Genomic DNA, 17263 nt, shown 5'->3' with positions numbered 1-17263 from the left:
GTCTTTGAATCCACAATTTAAAAGTTATTACAACCCAAAATGATTACTTAATAAATTTACAGTTAATTGCCATTATCTGCCACAAGTTATAATTATACATAATTGATTCTCGAAAGTAGATGATCTGATCTACAATAGATCTACCTCTGCAGCTATAGCAGCTACAACATCAACGGGAAGACGCAGGACGCTTCCCGCGCGCTTGCGCTGGGTCTGCTGGAGTCTGGCCATCTTTCCTAACTGTTGTTGTGTGATGAAGAAATAAAGCAAGGGTGAGCAGCAAGCCCACCAAAATAATATGTATAATGATTAACAATATATGAGTCTTCTCATAGTACTCATGAAAGTCTTGGTCAAAAGAAATGAACCAAGTTGATATCTTAATGCGATGAAGTCGCAAAATATTCAGTGTATATATATATATTCATATATACTTTTCAAAATATTGGAAGTCCTCTTCCATGCATAATACACACAGAGTTCCAGTGTATAACTGTATAAAAATATCGTTGCAAGGTGATCTCATATATCTAACCTTGTCTCAACATTATTCTGAAAATCTTTATCATGCATAAGATAATCATTTACTAGATATAAGTTTAAAAGATGAAGTTACCAGATACTCCAATATACTTATATCTTTTCCAAATACTACTTGAACTACCACCGTTCAAGTTATAATTAGTTCAAAAGTTCATCACATAGATGAGACTACAAGATAATACTTGAATAGATTCAACCTTTAAAATATCATCAAAATAAAATGAAGTTATGAGATACTTCATTTGATGTAAACATCATTTTGAAAACTTGACCCTGCCAACACTCAACAATCGCCCAACCGTAGCCTTTCTATCGAAGTGCTCTAGGTAGTGTTGCAGAAATTATCCAATTGGATGATGAACTCATTACGGGAGTTTGCCGCGCCAGGAAGACCACTTACGATGATCAGTCGTAGTAGTACAACCCCACCATTTTCTACATGTAGAGGAGAACCTGTCGGATTTACTTGTCAACCGAACACTGAACTCCTAAGGAATGGACCGCCTTAGCGGAACTTCCAGGCCATTTGGGCCAATATAATAAGGCTGGGCCGGCGCTACTCGACCACTTACGCCACTCCTAGTTCAGATGAAATCCATGACTCTGAAACGTAAAGCTCGTTTCCCCCTTTCCCCAAGTAGAAACTTGTTGATACGGCTCCACCAAGAAGTCGTACCTAGTTGGAAAGGAAAACCCACCGATATTTCCCAGGCGATGCCTGTTAATGGATTAACTTGTTCCAAGAATTTTACTTCCCGAATATTGGGTAAGTAATCAAAAACTCTTTTACCAAGACAGCAACCTTGTTGCGAATATAAAACACACCACCGAGCCGGATCCCCCAGGTTTTGAGCGAGTATTTAAATGCCCTTTTTAAAAGGAAGATCTTAAATATAAAAATAGTTTTGGGATCCGCTCTAACTTTTGAAAATCATTTTAAAGACTCGAAAACACTTTAAAGAGTGTTTGGAGTAAAACTGATTTAATGAAGTAAATCAGTCCCCAGAATATTTAGAAAATGTCTGAATATTATTATTTAAATAATATTCCCATAAAAAAATAATCTTTATAAAATAATTGAAGTAGAAGTATTAAAACTTATACTTGAAATGAATAGCAAATAATCAAGGATATACTTATACGAAAGTAATATCTTTATTTGAATAATCAAAAATAAGTTTGATTATCGACACCTTATTCTTTAATAAAATAAAGAATATATCTCAGCAAATAATCGGAGTCATAGATCCTCAAATGAATATTCAAATAATATTCAATAAATAAAATAAGCTGAGTCATAATACCTCGAATGAATATTATAAATAATATTCATTAAATAAAATAAAGGAGTCATACATCCTCAAATGAATATTCAAATAATATTCAATAATAAAATAAAGTTAAAGTTATCGAATAAACCTTATTTGATTAATAGTTTTAAAAACTATATCCATATATATATATATATAAATAAATATATATATATATATATATATATATATATATATATATATATATATATATATATATATACTCGGGAACATCGACTCCCGGTTTAGAAATATGTTCACCTTTTATCCCCTATACTAAGGGTATACGCAACTACTTGCTTATTTCTAGCATAGGTATTATGCAACTATAAGCATTGAAATCAACAGATAGATAACCAGATTACGAAATAGACATGCATATATACCATATTAGCATGCTCCAATATATCGCAAAGTTTGCTAATAACAATCATGCAATATCACAAGATAATGCATATACATATATTTACATCACAACAACAGTATAACGGGTAGAAAACTTGCCTGAGCGACTGGGGTTACGAATGGCTCGGGACGAGTCTGGTAACCTATAAACAACAAGTAAGTTGGAATTAAACCAAAGTCACTTGTAAATCTATACTTTAACTAACTTAGACTCTAACGCTTGTTTTGCGCTCACTGATTCGCTTAAGCCACTCGGGTACCCTCGGCTCCACCATTTTTAATAATTTAACCTTTACGAGTTTTTAAAGCGATTCCTTCGCGAGTGTCTTACCAACTGCCTAACACACTTACCATAAATGTTTCATACATTAATTAACCCTTTTTGGTCTTTAATCTATGTTTCAAAGTAAGGCGAGGGGAAAAGTTTCATTCGCGAAACGCCGTTACTTGAAACGGTCGTTTCTCCTAAACCGTGCATCAGAATCGAACGAACTACATATCAAAACGAAGCTCGTAACATGAGCTATCTAAACATGGCAGTGGTCATAATCTAGCAGGGGGTTCTCGGGTCCTAATGTTATGCACAAAAACAGTCTACAGGAAATCGGACGTTACGACGGCTATGTTTACGCGATTTCCCAAACTTTAAACCATTCAATACCAACCACAAATCAACCCCAAATCAATCATACAACCAATATCCCTCCAAACCACATCATAACAGCCCCAACAAATCCACATTAACCATTTATACTTATTCCTCACATGAACTAAAGGCTTTACTTAGGTTCTTTAACTAATTACCAAGATTTACAACTCCAACAATGCAATAAAACCAACTAATCTCTACAAACTCAACCAAACCTCAACCAATCAAGCATCATGCTTCACATATGCTATATCAAACACATTCAATCCTAATTACTCAAAACTAAAGCTAGGGTTTGTAGTTTATACCTTCCTTGGAGAGTGGAGAATCAAGAGAATGGCTTGGAATCACCTTTAAAGCCCTTATCCAAGCTTAATCTAAACAAAACTTCAAGAACACAAATTTTAGTTCTTGAAAACACTATTCACCATCTTCTTTCATGATTTATAGAAAAAGATTGGCTTGGAATTAGAAGCTTAAACTTATAGGAAGTATGTAACTATCCATGGGGAAGCTTAGATAATTACCTTGCTAAATAGTAAGTGGAGGAGCTTGGACTTCCCATTTCTTAAGAAAAAACCCGAGAGCATGAAGAAGAAGAAGAGAGATTTTTGTGTTTTGGCTTGATTTGCTTTTGGTTGGTTGCTTTTTGTTGTTTGCTTTAGTGAATTACCTAGTTGCCCTTGGTTTTGTGTGGTTAAAAAGTCACCACATCTCCTTCCTTTCTTGTCATACCTATGTCATCCTCATGATGTCATCCTCCCTTCCTTGTCCTCTTTCTATTGGTTGGATGACATCATTCCCACTAATCCCTTTGATTAACTTCCTAATCGTTTGCCTAATGACCGCTGATCTGTTATACGGTTCGCTTAACTTTCGTTTTCGTTTATCGTTTGAGGGATCATACCCGGGATCTTATTACTTAGGTTCCCTTAACCTTTCTCAATATATTGTATTCTTTCTATGATCCTCTCCTATAATCCTTTAATTTAAATCCTTTTTATCCTGTTACCTTATACTCAATTCTCTCCGTATCTTGTGGATTTCCGGGAAAAATCAAAGTGTTCGGAATTGGATTCTGACGATCTTTACATACACTTATATACCACATAGAGTACTAATAATATCCCATAAGATCAATAACAGAACCCCTACATAGCGTGGCATGAAAAGTTTTCTCGTTCAGCAAAAACACTATTCATAAGGGTTTCAAAATTTCTCAAAAATTGGGGTTATTACAACTCCCTTTTTTGGCTGTATGTAGGCTTCAGGAAATGCACCTATTTGACTCTTTTTAAGCTCAGTAAGCAAGAGAGTGTCCTTTGGAATCACCACATTTACTTGTTGATAAAAATATCCATCTCATATGCTCTTCTTGATTGTAAGAGAGAGAGAGACACCTGCATACATATAACCACCCCTAAGTCATTGACATTGATAATTACCCTTTTTTCCCTGTAGCTTTGTCTAGTCACCAACACCACCCTTAGGAAATTGATGTTTTTATCCATAGCCTTCTTGTATGTAAAATGGTTGAAATTTAGAGAGACTCTCAGGGCTTCTAGAAGTTCATCAATTCCCTATCAAGGCAAGGTCCCTCAGCTGCCCGTGACACTGAATTTTGCATCTGTAAGTATTTCTGGGAGTCTATAAGGGACTTGATGTCATGTTGTTGACTTTGGACAATAGAGGTAAGTTGTGACACTTAATTTGACAGTGATTTGTTTGAGGTGAGCAGTTGCTGAGCAATGTTTGCAAAGCCTTCAGTTGGTGAGCAGTTGCTGAGCAATGTTGACTTTGGACAAGAGAGGTAAGTTATGAGCAGTTGCTTGTAGCCATTGGGATAAGATGTGTGGTGAGTGTGTAGAGGTTGAGGGTTGGTTTGAAGTGTTTTAGCTTAATGGGATAGAAGTTGAAACTTTACCTGTGACAGGTGCACAGTTGAACTCACAGTGGGAACTGTGATTGTGACAGTGTATTATTCACTAGTAGAGTGAAACTCCATCGGAATTAGAGGGGATTTCACTAGGTTACTGTCATGTACCATGGCCTCAAACCCTTGTGCCTCTTGCAAGAGACTGGCACTTGAATGTGCTTGTGTAATTGCCTAACCAATAGCTGGATCATTGAAAATTGAACTCCTGGCTTCAATTGACAAAGCAATTTCAGCTAGGGTTGTGAGATAAGTTATTTCTACATGAGAAACCTCCAATTGAAGTGGACAGGATTTGAGTAGCTCCCCTCAAGGGTACTACCCTCAAATCTTTCATTCTGTGAAGACTGTTGTGCACATGAAGGTGCATATTTAACTTGTACAGGGTCTTCAGTAAAAACTGATGAAACCCATATATATATAATGGTGTCATCAAGGTCTACCTCAGCATGTAGCCTCTCACCATCTAAATTTGGTGCCCGAGTGGTGAGCATAGTTTCTTGAACTATGTCACTTGATTTTGGAATGTCCTGAGAAGAAGATTCAAGCCCCTCATTAAAGGATGAAGAAATTTCCTAAATGAGGTGAGTGAGCTCCGACATGAGTGTTGGCAACTCCCACTGAATAGATGAGGGAGTTTTAATTGATGTGCTCTCAGTATGTGTGCCAATTATATGACTTCTTTCACCCTCTTGAGAATACTCAATAGGGGTACAGACTCTTTATAAGGTGCATCGAAGAGAATTCTTGGTTCGATAGTGACACCTTGTTGAGAAGGTGCCACTAAAGTCCGTTGTTGGCCCTATGTTACAACTGCATCTTGTTAGGACGAAAACACGCGCTAATATTCACGCAAGTATACGCGATCGCAAGTAATATAGAATAATTTCTAGTTCGTTCCCACAGAGACTGGTTTAGGTTAATTTTAATCAATGCACTTATGCAACAATGGTATGGTTATTATCCAATGCTAAGATGATTAACAAATTAAGATTGTTATAACTACAATTAACTAAGAGATTATACTAAAGAATATTAAGTAAGAGATTAGAAAGGATTGATTAACTATATGACACAAACATGGGATTCTAACTTCATTATTACTTTATTCAATAACCTCTTTCTTCTTAACCTTAGCATGCAATGGTGATGACACTAATAAGATAACACGAAACTGATAAACGCCAAATTTCACTGCACGAATACCATGCTACCAGACATCCATAAAAGAGATAAAAGCTGAATACACAACAATTATATTGAGACCCTATATGTCTATAGGATTTGACAACATAACGGTTTAATTTACAAGTCATCTATCATGATTACATAGGGCAAGTAAGATGGTTAAAATCACCTACGAATTATGCATATCAAATACATGAACCTATGCTAGCATGGCAAGTTCTAAACCCCTAAATTCACTTTTGCTTCATTAGAGATTAACACGCTATTTTATAAGTTCGCGATGCTCATAAGATGATTAAGCACAACCAATACTAGGTTGTCATACAATCACCACACACTAAGGTATCGAAACAAATCAACTAAAGAAATCCATAAGTAAATTCGCTAGAACCCTACGATAACGATTAGCCAATAATCGGACTCATCATCAACGTGGGTTTCGATGAAAGCATGGTATAATTAACGTAGTCTTTATACTGAATAAATAATAAAACCAAGTACGAAACAAGAGTATAGGTTCACAAATAAGAAAACTAGCATCCAAAGTTACAACTTAAAACAAAGAATCACAAGAATAAACTAGATCCTCTTCGCTTTGGTTGATTTGTGCTATATTGTCTTCTTATACCTTCTCGTTAAGCTCTGGTACGTCTTGTTATAAAAAACGATCAAAAGTTATGTTTATAGAGCAGCCCATGCGGAATAGAAGTCCAGCTGATCAAAATTGGAGTAGAATCAGGATTCTGTGATCCCAACTTGGCGCGGGCGCGCGGTTCACCAGCGCGGGCGCGCTGCAAATATGCTTCGCGGCGCGGGTGCGGGCGCGCTGACTTTTTGGAAAAACTTCTACTTTTTATTTTCTTGCTGGTTTGAGTTGGTCTTTTCACGAGCAATCTTCTTGACACCATCCTAACACCAAATTAGCATCAATTCAATGCCAATTCACCTGAGTTCCTGATATAAGCCTGAAATGCAAAAACACTACAAAACATATCAAAAACATAAATAACTTGAGTACAAAACACCAATCCAAGCCTTTATAGAGCATTCTAAGTGGACATAAATGCCACTTAACAACACCTTGTTGAGAAAGTGCCACTAGAGTCTGTTGTTGGCCCTATGTTACAACTGTATCTTTTTGTGAAGATGCAGAAGTGGTCATTTGAATGTTCAACTCAACCTTCCTTTGCTTCTTTGGCTTTTTGACCAAGGGTGACTCAATTTGTGGTTGGTGTTCACCACTCTCACTAAAAAATATCAAGGTTTTTTCTTTCTCTTATTTTTACTAGCTCTACCCTATTGAGAGGATAAAGTAGTTGGTGTCCTAGCAGCTAATGGTTTTGAAGAAAAGATATCAGCTGTGGAAGGCCCCTGTGTGCTATTCTGTTTGGGTTCTTCTACAGGTGCATAGGCCATAGATGTACTAGATATAGCACTTGTTCTCATATCAGGCATAGGGTAAGGGTAAGTTCTAAATTTCTCTAACATGAAGTCAGTGACATTTATAATTACCTTTACCAGATTCTTTGTAGTTAGTGAGCCAAATAGAATTTTGGACACCTGTTTACAAATGTCTATCTCATTTCTATTTAAAGTGGACATTATGAAAGAAAATTTCTTTACCTCTACTTACCAAGGGCATTTTATAGCCTGGTGCTCAGTTCTTCCAGGATCAAGCTTTCAACATTCAGGTGTCTGTTGTAGGCAATGGAATGCACCAGCTTTTGTACCACACTAAAGATGTTGTCATAGCCAGTCTTTATGATTGAGTCAAATATGAAGGACCATTCTCTTCTCAGGTTCTTCTTATTCAATCTGGCCATGTCAATTTTCTGAATGTAATTTATGAAATCCATAAACTCAACTAGTTCTTGTGTTGATGGTGCCTCCACCATGTTGTTTGTAGGAATACCCAAAGCTTTGTTGATTTCATCAGCATTGAATTCCATAGCAACACCCCTAATTATACAGTTAACCACCAAGGATACTGCTTGATTTTCATGGACAATGGTGTTGATAATAGCAGTGTTCCAGAATTCACATTCAACACATCCAGGTAAAGCACAGGGTTTGCAGTCAAAGCCCCTGAGAGATAAGATTCAGAAAGAAATTTGACAAAGCACTTGAAATTATCAAGTGCTTGGTTTACATCAACAAATGCCAAGTAGTTTGTTCGCTCTTTGGGGATGAATGCTCTCACATTGTTAGCAGCCATGAAAGTGTTTGAGTTGGAACGGGTAAGTATTTTGAGGAAGAAAAAGCTTCAAACGGTAGAGAATGGTGAAAATTTGCAGAAATTAGGTCAATTGAGATCTCGAAAGCGTAAAGAGGGGTTATGTCGAGATGTCTGGGTATATTTATAAGGTAAAGATGTGACTTGTCGAGAAGTGAAGAATGAATGGTTGGTATTTTCTAGTAGAGAAGTCACATGACCTATAGAGAACTCATGTCGAGATGTCACTTTCTTGACTCTTATCAAGAACTAGATAGTGAATTATCGAGATGTTGTACAAATACCCAGTTTATCCCTATTGGACTAAATTATTCTAATTTATATTGAATAAATCAAGATAAAAATAAAATTATTTTTATATCAAAAGTATTTTATTGAAATTATTTATTAAAATAAATTATTCCAATTCTGAGTTATCGAGAAGTCTAAACTTTGAACTTGTAGAGAACTCCATATCGATAAGTATATCGAGATCTCTACAATACTTATCGAGAACTCATAAAGAGGCTTATCGAGAAGTCTATCAAGAAGTCATGGAAATGACTTATCGAGAACTCTGTCGAGATGTCTCAAAATGACTTGTCGAGAAGTCATTTAGACTTATCGAGAACTTAGTTCTCTATATACTTTTATTCTTACTTAACTCTATCTTATATTTAATTTCACATTGAAAATGTGGATTAACTTTTAGACAACTATTATTGGAATTACAAAGATTCCAAGTTAAATTTTATTTTGAAAGATAAATAAATATACAGATAATTTTGAAATATTTATAAATCATATTATAGTTAATTTCGAATTATATCAGATTAATGTTTATCTATCAGAGATTAATCTGTTGCAACATGTTAATGAGTTCTTTCATGTAGGATGAAGAATTTAACATACCAATTTCACTTACAAGTCTCGTGAAAGTTGCTTCATCTAAAGGTTTAGTGAAAATGTCAGCTAACTGTTTTTCTATTGGAACGAAAATAAGCTCAATAGTACCATTTCCAACATGTTCTCTAATAAAATGGTATCTTACATCAATGTGCTTAGTTCTAGAATGATTAACTGGATTAGCCACAATGAATATTGTACTAGTATTGTCACACATGATTGGAATCTTTTGTAACACTAGTCCATAGTCCATCAGTTAGTTTCTTATCAAAAGCACTTGAGCACAGCAACTTGCAGCAACTATGTATTCAGCATCAGCTGTGGAAGTTCTGATGAGCCTTTATTGTACTTTATTTTGTACAGATAAACACAAATATACAGTAAAATTATATAATTATCGAGAGAAAAAATAAGTATTCATCGTGTTCTTCATAATCAAACTAAGATTTGAAGGCGTTAGGGAAGTCCGTTTTCAAAGTAAAAGTAACCGGATCGAAGCTTTCGACAAGTAGAATCAAGTTCTAGCAATCATATCGCTGCAAAAATTTTAGGTGATTTTCTATTTATTTTTATTAAATTCAAATTAATTAGGATTAAAATAGGTTTTTAAAATCTAGAAGTGTTTGATGTGATTTGATGATTGCATGTTGTAGATCTTTGAATTCTGATCATTTTAGTATGTCATATGATTGGAAATTTCTATCATGTCCAAATTTGTGTTTAATTTTCGAATTATTAAATTAGGGTTATTGGTGTTCTTGAATATTTTTAATTGAAATTTTGGGGTTTCTTCCCCAGGGGTTATTGATGAAATTGGTTAATACCATCATGTTTAGAAAGATTCCAGGAGTTGAATCATGCCCTTGAATCCATGGGAGGATTTCTGGATCGACCAAATCGGGAAATGAAGAACTCGTCGGCGACGACGAGTTTCCTGAAAATTTTTCGGCCAAATCTTTGATTATTTAATGGTTTTAATTGCATGTATGAATTCCATGTAGTCTGTAGAGTATATCTGGAGAGTTTGGTGGCCTGAGGTGGCCAGAATCTCCACCTCCTGCGAACCCCAACGGTTTTCCGGCGACGGACTGCAAATTTGCAATTTGGTCCCTATAGTTTTGAAGAAGATACAGTTAAGTCACTATAATTTCTAGAAATTTCATTTTTAATACTATCCTTTTAAAATCTTTTAAAAATTATATATTTTAATTTTAAAAAATATTTTTTAGTTATTTATAAATTTAAAAATAAATCTAAATTAATTAATTAATTAATTTTAATTAGTATTAATTATTTAATTTGTCAATTAATTTAAATAAATAAATAGATATTTATTTATTTATTTATTAATTTTAATTGACTATTTAATTGTATTTAATTATTCTTTTTGATTTAAAAATTCTGGAAAATAGTTTCGAGCCTTAAAATATTTTTATAAATTATGTTTAATGCTCGTTAATTATTTATAAATGATTTTAAAGCTAAATTCTGGTATTCGAACTTTATTATTTATTTATAAAATAATTCTTTTACCCGTTTTAATTCCAAAAAATGTTTAAAACTTCATATTAAATGCCAGAAAAATCATTTTAACCCTGAACCTTCTTTGAAAAATTATTTTTTCAAATACCTTATATGTTATGTGCTATCTGATCGATATGTTATATGCTTATATGAGTATTGTGTGACTGTTTTAATCGTAATTTTCGATCCATAAATCCAATTTGGGTGAAAAGAAGGGTAGATAGAAGCTTGTGTCGATTGTGTGACGATTAGAATGCTATGGGATTACATATTGATATATGATTATTATGCCTAGCAGAAGAAGAAAGGTGTAGGAAATGAAAGCAAGTGGTCATGGAGTAGTGATGTTCAACGAGTACAATTAAGGTTGGAAATCATTGAGATAAGGCAAGTACCATGAACCGTTCTCGGGTTATATTGAAAGTAATTTGAATATACTTGAGATATATCATATAGTAGTAGGTGTTAGTTAAATGGATTAGTCTTAAACCCTGACCGGATCATTTGATATTTGAACGGTAAACCATGTCTACTGTGAACTATTGATTGTTAAATTCCCGGATACTAAACCACGTAAATACGATACTAATTCTCAAATACATTCACACCAGACACAAAACACTAAAACAGAATTGCCTAGCATACGATAGCTCATACATTCTACAATATATTGTAAACTTAAAGAACCAAACCTTGTGTAACCACTACACCATTTTTCATCTATTGTCTGATTTTGCTACAGACATGAAGCCATTCTTCATATACACTTTAATATACCCTTGTGATACTCATGAATTACTTTTATAAATGTTGATTATAATTCTGTTCTATTGAATTATATTATATATCATATTGAACTATTATAGAATTGGATAGTTTTCTAAATGTGGACCAGATTCGTGGTCAGACCAGATTCGTGACCGTGTTAGGCCAATGTGTGACTTGGATCCAGTATAGAGAGTAGGGCTGTGTCCTTGTTTGGGGTTAGTGCATGACTGATCAGCAGACTAACCTTATTTTCTTTTTAAAATTAAAATGTGAATATCCATTTCTAATAATTGCTTAACAAGAGACTTGATTTCTCTGAATCATTTCATTTGATCATTGTTTAACCTCAGTCATTATTTATAGTTAGCTCACCCTTGCGATCATTTTTGTGTTCTTTTCCAGTTAAGGGGGAAACTGCTGATTGCGAAGATCCCTAGACTACTGTCCGAGCTAGGATTCCAGGTTAAGTGTTAGAAAGAGCTAGCAGGAGTATTATGCTATAGTTATAAGTTTTTGCAAGTTTGTAAGAATGTTTTGTTATAAGTTGTAAGTTTAAATAGTTGGGATTTGGTACGTTGTAATATAAGTTAAAGTTGTGGCTTGTTTTATACTTTAACATGTAGCGATCCGGGGATGTTAAGGGTCATTACATATATTATATTTTAGACAGGTTTATATTTTGGTATTACCCCCAAGTCTATGACCCGGATTTGGAAGGCATCACAAGTCCCTTAGGATACCATAATCCAAAGTTTGTTGTACCCTTCAAATATATGAAAATCCCTTAGGATGCCTTTAAATGTGATTCTTTAGGATTTGCTTGAAATCTAGCATATAGACAGGTTGCAAACATGATGTCTTCTCTACTTGCAGTTAAGTATAATAAAGATCCAATCATTCATCTATAACTTGATATGTCTACACTTTTTCCTTTCTAATCTTGTTAGGACGAAAACACGCGCTAATATTCACTCAAGTATACGCGATCGCAAGTAATATAGAATTATTTCTAGTTCATTCCCACAGAGACTGGTTTAGGTTAATTTTAATCAATTTACTTATGCAACAATATTATAGTTATTATTCAATGCTAAGATGATAATAATTTGAGAGTATTTATAACTACGATTAACTAACATGCAAATTAACTACGAGATTAAAAGGTTGATTAACTTATATAACATAAATATGGGATTCTAACTTCATTAAATACTTCATTCAATAGCTTTCTTGTTCTTAACCTTAGCATATAATGGCGATGACATTAATCTGATAACACAAAACTAGTAAACGCCAACTTTCATTGTACGAATACCCTACTACTACACATCCACAAAAGAGATAGAAGCAGAATAGACACCAATTGTCTTGAGACACAATTTGTCTATAGAATTTGACAATATAATGGTTTAATGCGTAAGTTATCTATCATGATTACATAGGGCAAGTAAGATGGTTAAAATTACCTACGAATCATGCATATCAAATACATGAACCTATGCTAGCATGGAAAGTTCTAAACTCCTAAATTCATTTTCACTTCAAAAGAGATTAACACATTATCTTATAAGTTTACGACGCTCATAAGATGAATAAGCACAACCAATACTACGATATCATATAATCACCACACACTAAGGTAACGAAACAAAATTAAATAAAGAAATCCATAAGTAAATCCTCTAGAATCCCACGATAACGATTAGCCCATAATCAGACTCATCATCAACGTAGGTTCCAATGAAAGCATGGTATATTAAACGCAGTCTTATACTGAATAAATAATAAACCAAGTACGTAAAAAGAGTATAGGTTCAACAAACAAGAAACGAGCATCCAAGATTACAACTTAGAATAAAGAATCATAAGAATAAACTAGGTCTTCTTCGCCTTCGTTGAATTATGCTATAGGTCTTCTCATCGATCTCTCCTTAAACTCTGTTATGTCTCTCTTTGAAAAATGATCTTCATTTGTCATTATATAGCAGACCATGCAGATTAGAAGCCTAGAAATCAGAATTATAAGAGAATCATGATTCATTCATCCCGACCTGACGCGGGCGCACGCTTTACCATCGCGGGCGCGCTGACCTTCTGTACTTCTGATACGGCCGTGCGCTAGCCCAGTGCGGGTGAGCCATCTTTTTGGAAAAACTTATAATTTTGCTTCTCTTTAATTTCTGGTTCTTGATGGTCTATGCACAAGCGATCTTCATTACACCTTCCTAACACCATTTTAGCATCAAAGCAATGCTAAATCACCTGGATCCCTGATATATGCCTGAAATGCAAAACACTATAAAAACACATCAATAAACAAATAACTCGAGTACAAAACATCAATTCAAAGCTTTACGAAGTGTTATAAGTGGATATAAATGCCACTTAACATACCCCCGAACTTGAATCGATGCTTTTCCTCAAGCATAAACAGACTCAAAGAACAAGAAATAAAAATGCATGAATGCAAACTACATGAATGCAACGATCCCCTCAGATTAACTAAACCAACCAACCAGCAACATCTCAACAAATGTAGTTATTCGAACAAAGATCAATTGAATCCCGCAAATCAACTTACAAGCCAGAAATGTGCATGTGTGCTACTGCTTACAGATATACTATCGCAACTAGATCAATAATCATGACTCACTACTCATCAAGGCAATCACAAGGTTATAAATAGAATAAATGTTAAACTCAAAATGACTTATAACACTTCAATTTTTATTTCGGAATTATACACGGATTCATGCTTTTATTGAAACACATAACACACATATATGCTTATTTGAACGTGCAATGAGTGAGGTCCACAAAAGACTTATACAATAATACCCATGTAACGAGCGTTAGGTTAGTGGATCCCAGACTATAAAAGCCTTAGGTTACTAGGCACAAAGTCCCCTAAGAACTTAATAACTCGAGTACTAAAGATCCCACTCATGATTAATTATGCATAAACATATTTCTTTTTTCTATTTTTTTTCTTTATTTTTCACATGATTTCTGAACGAGTGCGTTTCACTCCATCTCGCTCAACCCTAGACTACTCATATAAAATGAGTCGGCTAGAAGCCATTTGACGCCTAGCCACAATAACTAGCAATAAAATCCATTTTTTCTCCAATTTTTAAATTTCCATGTTATTTTATCATTAAGAGAATACTAAATTCTAAATATAAATAAATGATTAAGCCTCGACAAACAAGCATATCATGACCATGATCTGGCACTCAAGCAACCTATAAGACTTAATGAAAAAATTCTTGCTTCTAGCATGCAAATCAACTCAATAAGACTTAAGATTCCTAAATACGACCTCACCACACTTGCATCAATATCACAAATTAATCAAAAAAAATCATCTAAGGGATCATATTGTAATGCAAATGCATGAAACTATATGCAACATACTAATAACAAAATAAAATAAAAAACTACATGTCAAATATGCAACTATATGAACTAAGTATCATGATATGCAAACTATATGAGACACACACAAACATATATTCCTTAAACTACTACCCCCAAACTTAAAATATTTACTGTCCTTAGTGAAGGTAATAGTAAGGAATCAGGCATACCTACTCTGAATCAAGGTCATCACCCTCATGGGGTGGTATGTCAGGAGTGTCTGGAGGCGGGTACACAGAGTCCTCACTGAATACTGGCCACTGGATATCAACTCATGTAGCTCTGAATGCAGTCTTTAATGCCTAGGTAAGGTCATGTGAAACCGAATATGGATGTCATGCATCGCATCCATCCTCCTCATCAAGCGCCTATATGGCGCAGAATTCAAACCAACACTGCCCTGTGCTTCCTACTACTACTGCTGATGCGACCGCGAAGGACCAGCCTCCTCACCCAACTGAGTTCTCCATGCTTCCCTGCTCACCTGAGTCGAACCACCAGCATACGTCCGGTCAGCTGAACGACCACCTGGTAAGTGGTTATAAGAATAACCAAGCCCCTTCGGATCAGGCTTCCCACCGTACCACTCCTGCATACTCAACAACATCAAACTATCAATCGGGGCACTCGGAAGTTGCAGCTGCTCATGTGCCGGCCAATGAACTCCAACCGCCACATACAGCTTCTTTACAATGGACGCATATGGAATAGAACCTGTAGTACTGCATCGTAGAAACCTCAAAATACCCTGATAAATCACCATCCTGAGATCCACATAATCTCCCTGAAGAATCCCCCACAGTAACTGTGCACGCTATATAGTAACATCATGCACATGAGAAGATGGCATGATGTTGGCACAAATAAAAAAATGCCATGCACGTGCAAACCTGTTCATACATGAGGCAGGGAAAGTGGCATACTCGTTCATGCCCTTATTGAACTTCGAGTGAGTATCTGGAATACACAACGTAGCAACGATCAAATCCAAGTCAAAATCATCACCGGTCTTGGAATTCCAATCCTCCTGCTCCGGCTGTCTCTCGGGCTGATTTATTACCCGACGAGTGGCCTCCGCACTATAATCCACAGTCAACCCCTTCATCATAGTAAAACCGTTCTTATCTACCTTTGCATTCATGTAAAACTCATGAACCACACTCATAGGTACCGCAGCGGGTGCCTCACAAAAAGCAATCCAACCCATCTCTACAATCATCTCCAGCAACTTACCATCCCTTCCCGATGGCAGAAAACCTTGCTCCTTGGCTATGGGCTTCGAAATCAGCCTCGCATACTCCGTCTCGGCCTCCAGAGTTGAAAACCTAGGCCTTACACCACCCACACTCGAAGAATCAGTTGTGCTGCTGCTAACTTGGGTTCATTGTCTTTTTGGGTTCCATTGAAAGTGAATAAAAGAGAATAAGAGATGTGTGTATAAAAGAAATTTGTGTTTGAGAATTTGAGAAGTGATGGAGAAGTTTGTGTATAAGTGTGTGTATATATAGGAATTTGGTAGAGAATTATTTATGGGAAAGAAGTGGGAATTGATTATGGGAATAATGGGAGTAATGAGATGATTGAAATTGATTTGGAGAGGGAAATATGGAAGTGGGAGAGTAAAATTCGGTCGGGAATTGATTTGGTGCTCAAATTCCCATTTTTCTGCCTTTATATTTTTTTCAGAACCAGGGATCCAGCACGAAAGCCCCGCCTGGCAGCGCGGGCGTGCCGTGCTACTGGAAAACCAGTGCGGCCACCCCGCATACCAGCACGGGCGCGCTGTGCCATTGGAGTTTCAGCGCGGCCGCCCCGCCTCGCAGCGTGGGCACGTCATGCTACTATAGTTGGCACTGATTTTTTTTCTGCTTTTTTTTGTTTTCTCCTTGTTTTCTACTTCCTCTATCTATTAATGTACAACATACTTGGGTTGCCTCCCAAGAAGCACTTGTTTTACATCGTTAGCTTGACGTAGAAATCCTGAGGTCAAATGGTCAATAAAATGATATTAACCACCTCACGGTTTGCCGTATTCCCATAGTAATGCTTCAATCACTGTCCATTTACCTTGAATGCTTGGCTCGGATCATTTTCAGAAATCTCCACCGCTCCATGTGGAAACACAGTTTTGATGAAAAACGACCCTGACCACCTCGACTTCAACTTTCCAGGAAAAGGACGTAGACGAGAGTTGAACAAAAGAACTTGTTGCCCCGCCATAAATTATTTGACCACAGTTTTGTTGTTCTCATACGCTTGAAGCCGAAACTCATCGAGTTCATTCAATTGAAGCATCCTCTTCTTACAAGCTGCATCCAAATCAAGGTTTAACTTCTTCAAAGCACAATTTGCTTTGTGCTCTAGCTCCACATGCAAATGACACCCCTTACCATAAACAAACTGAA

Source organism: Apium graveolens, chromosome 9, assembly GCF_009905375.1.
Source record: "Apium graveolens cultivar Ventura chromosome 9, ASM990537v1, whole genome shotgun sequence".
Taxonomy (NCBI): Eukaryota; Viridiplantae; Streptophyta; class Magnoliopsida; order Apiales; family Apiaceae; genus Apium; species Apium graveolens.
Note: the sequence above shows the minus strand (reverse complement) of the source record.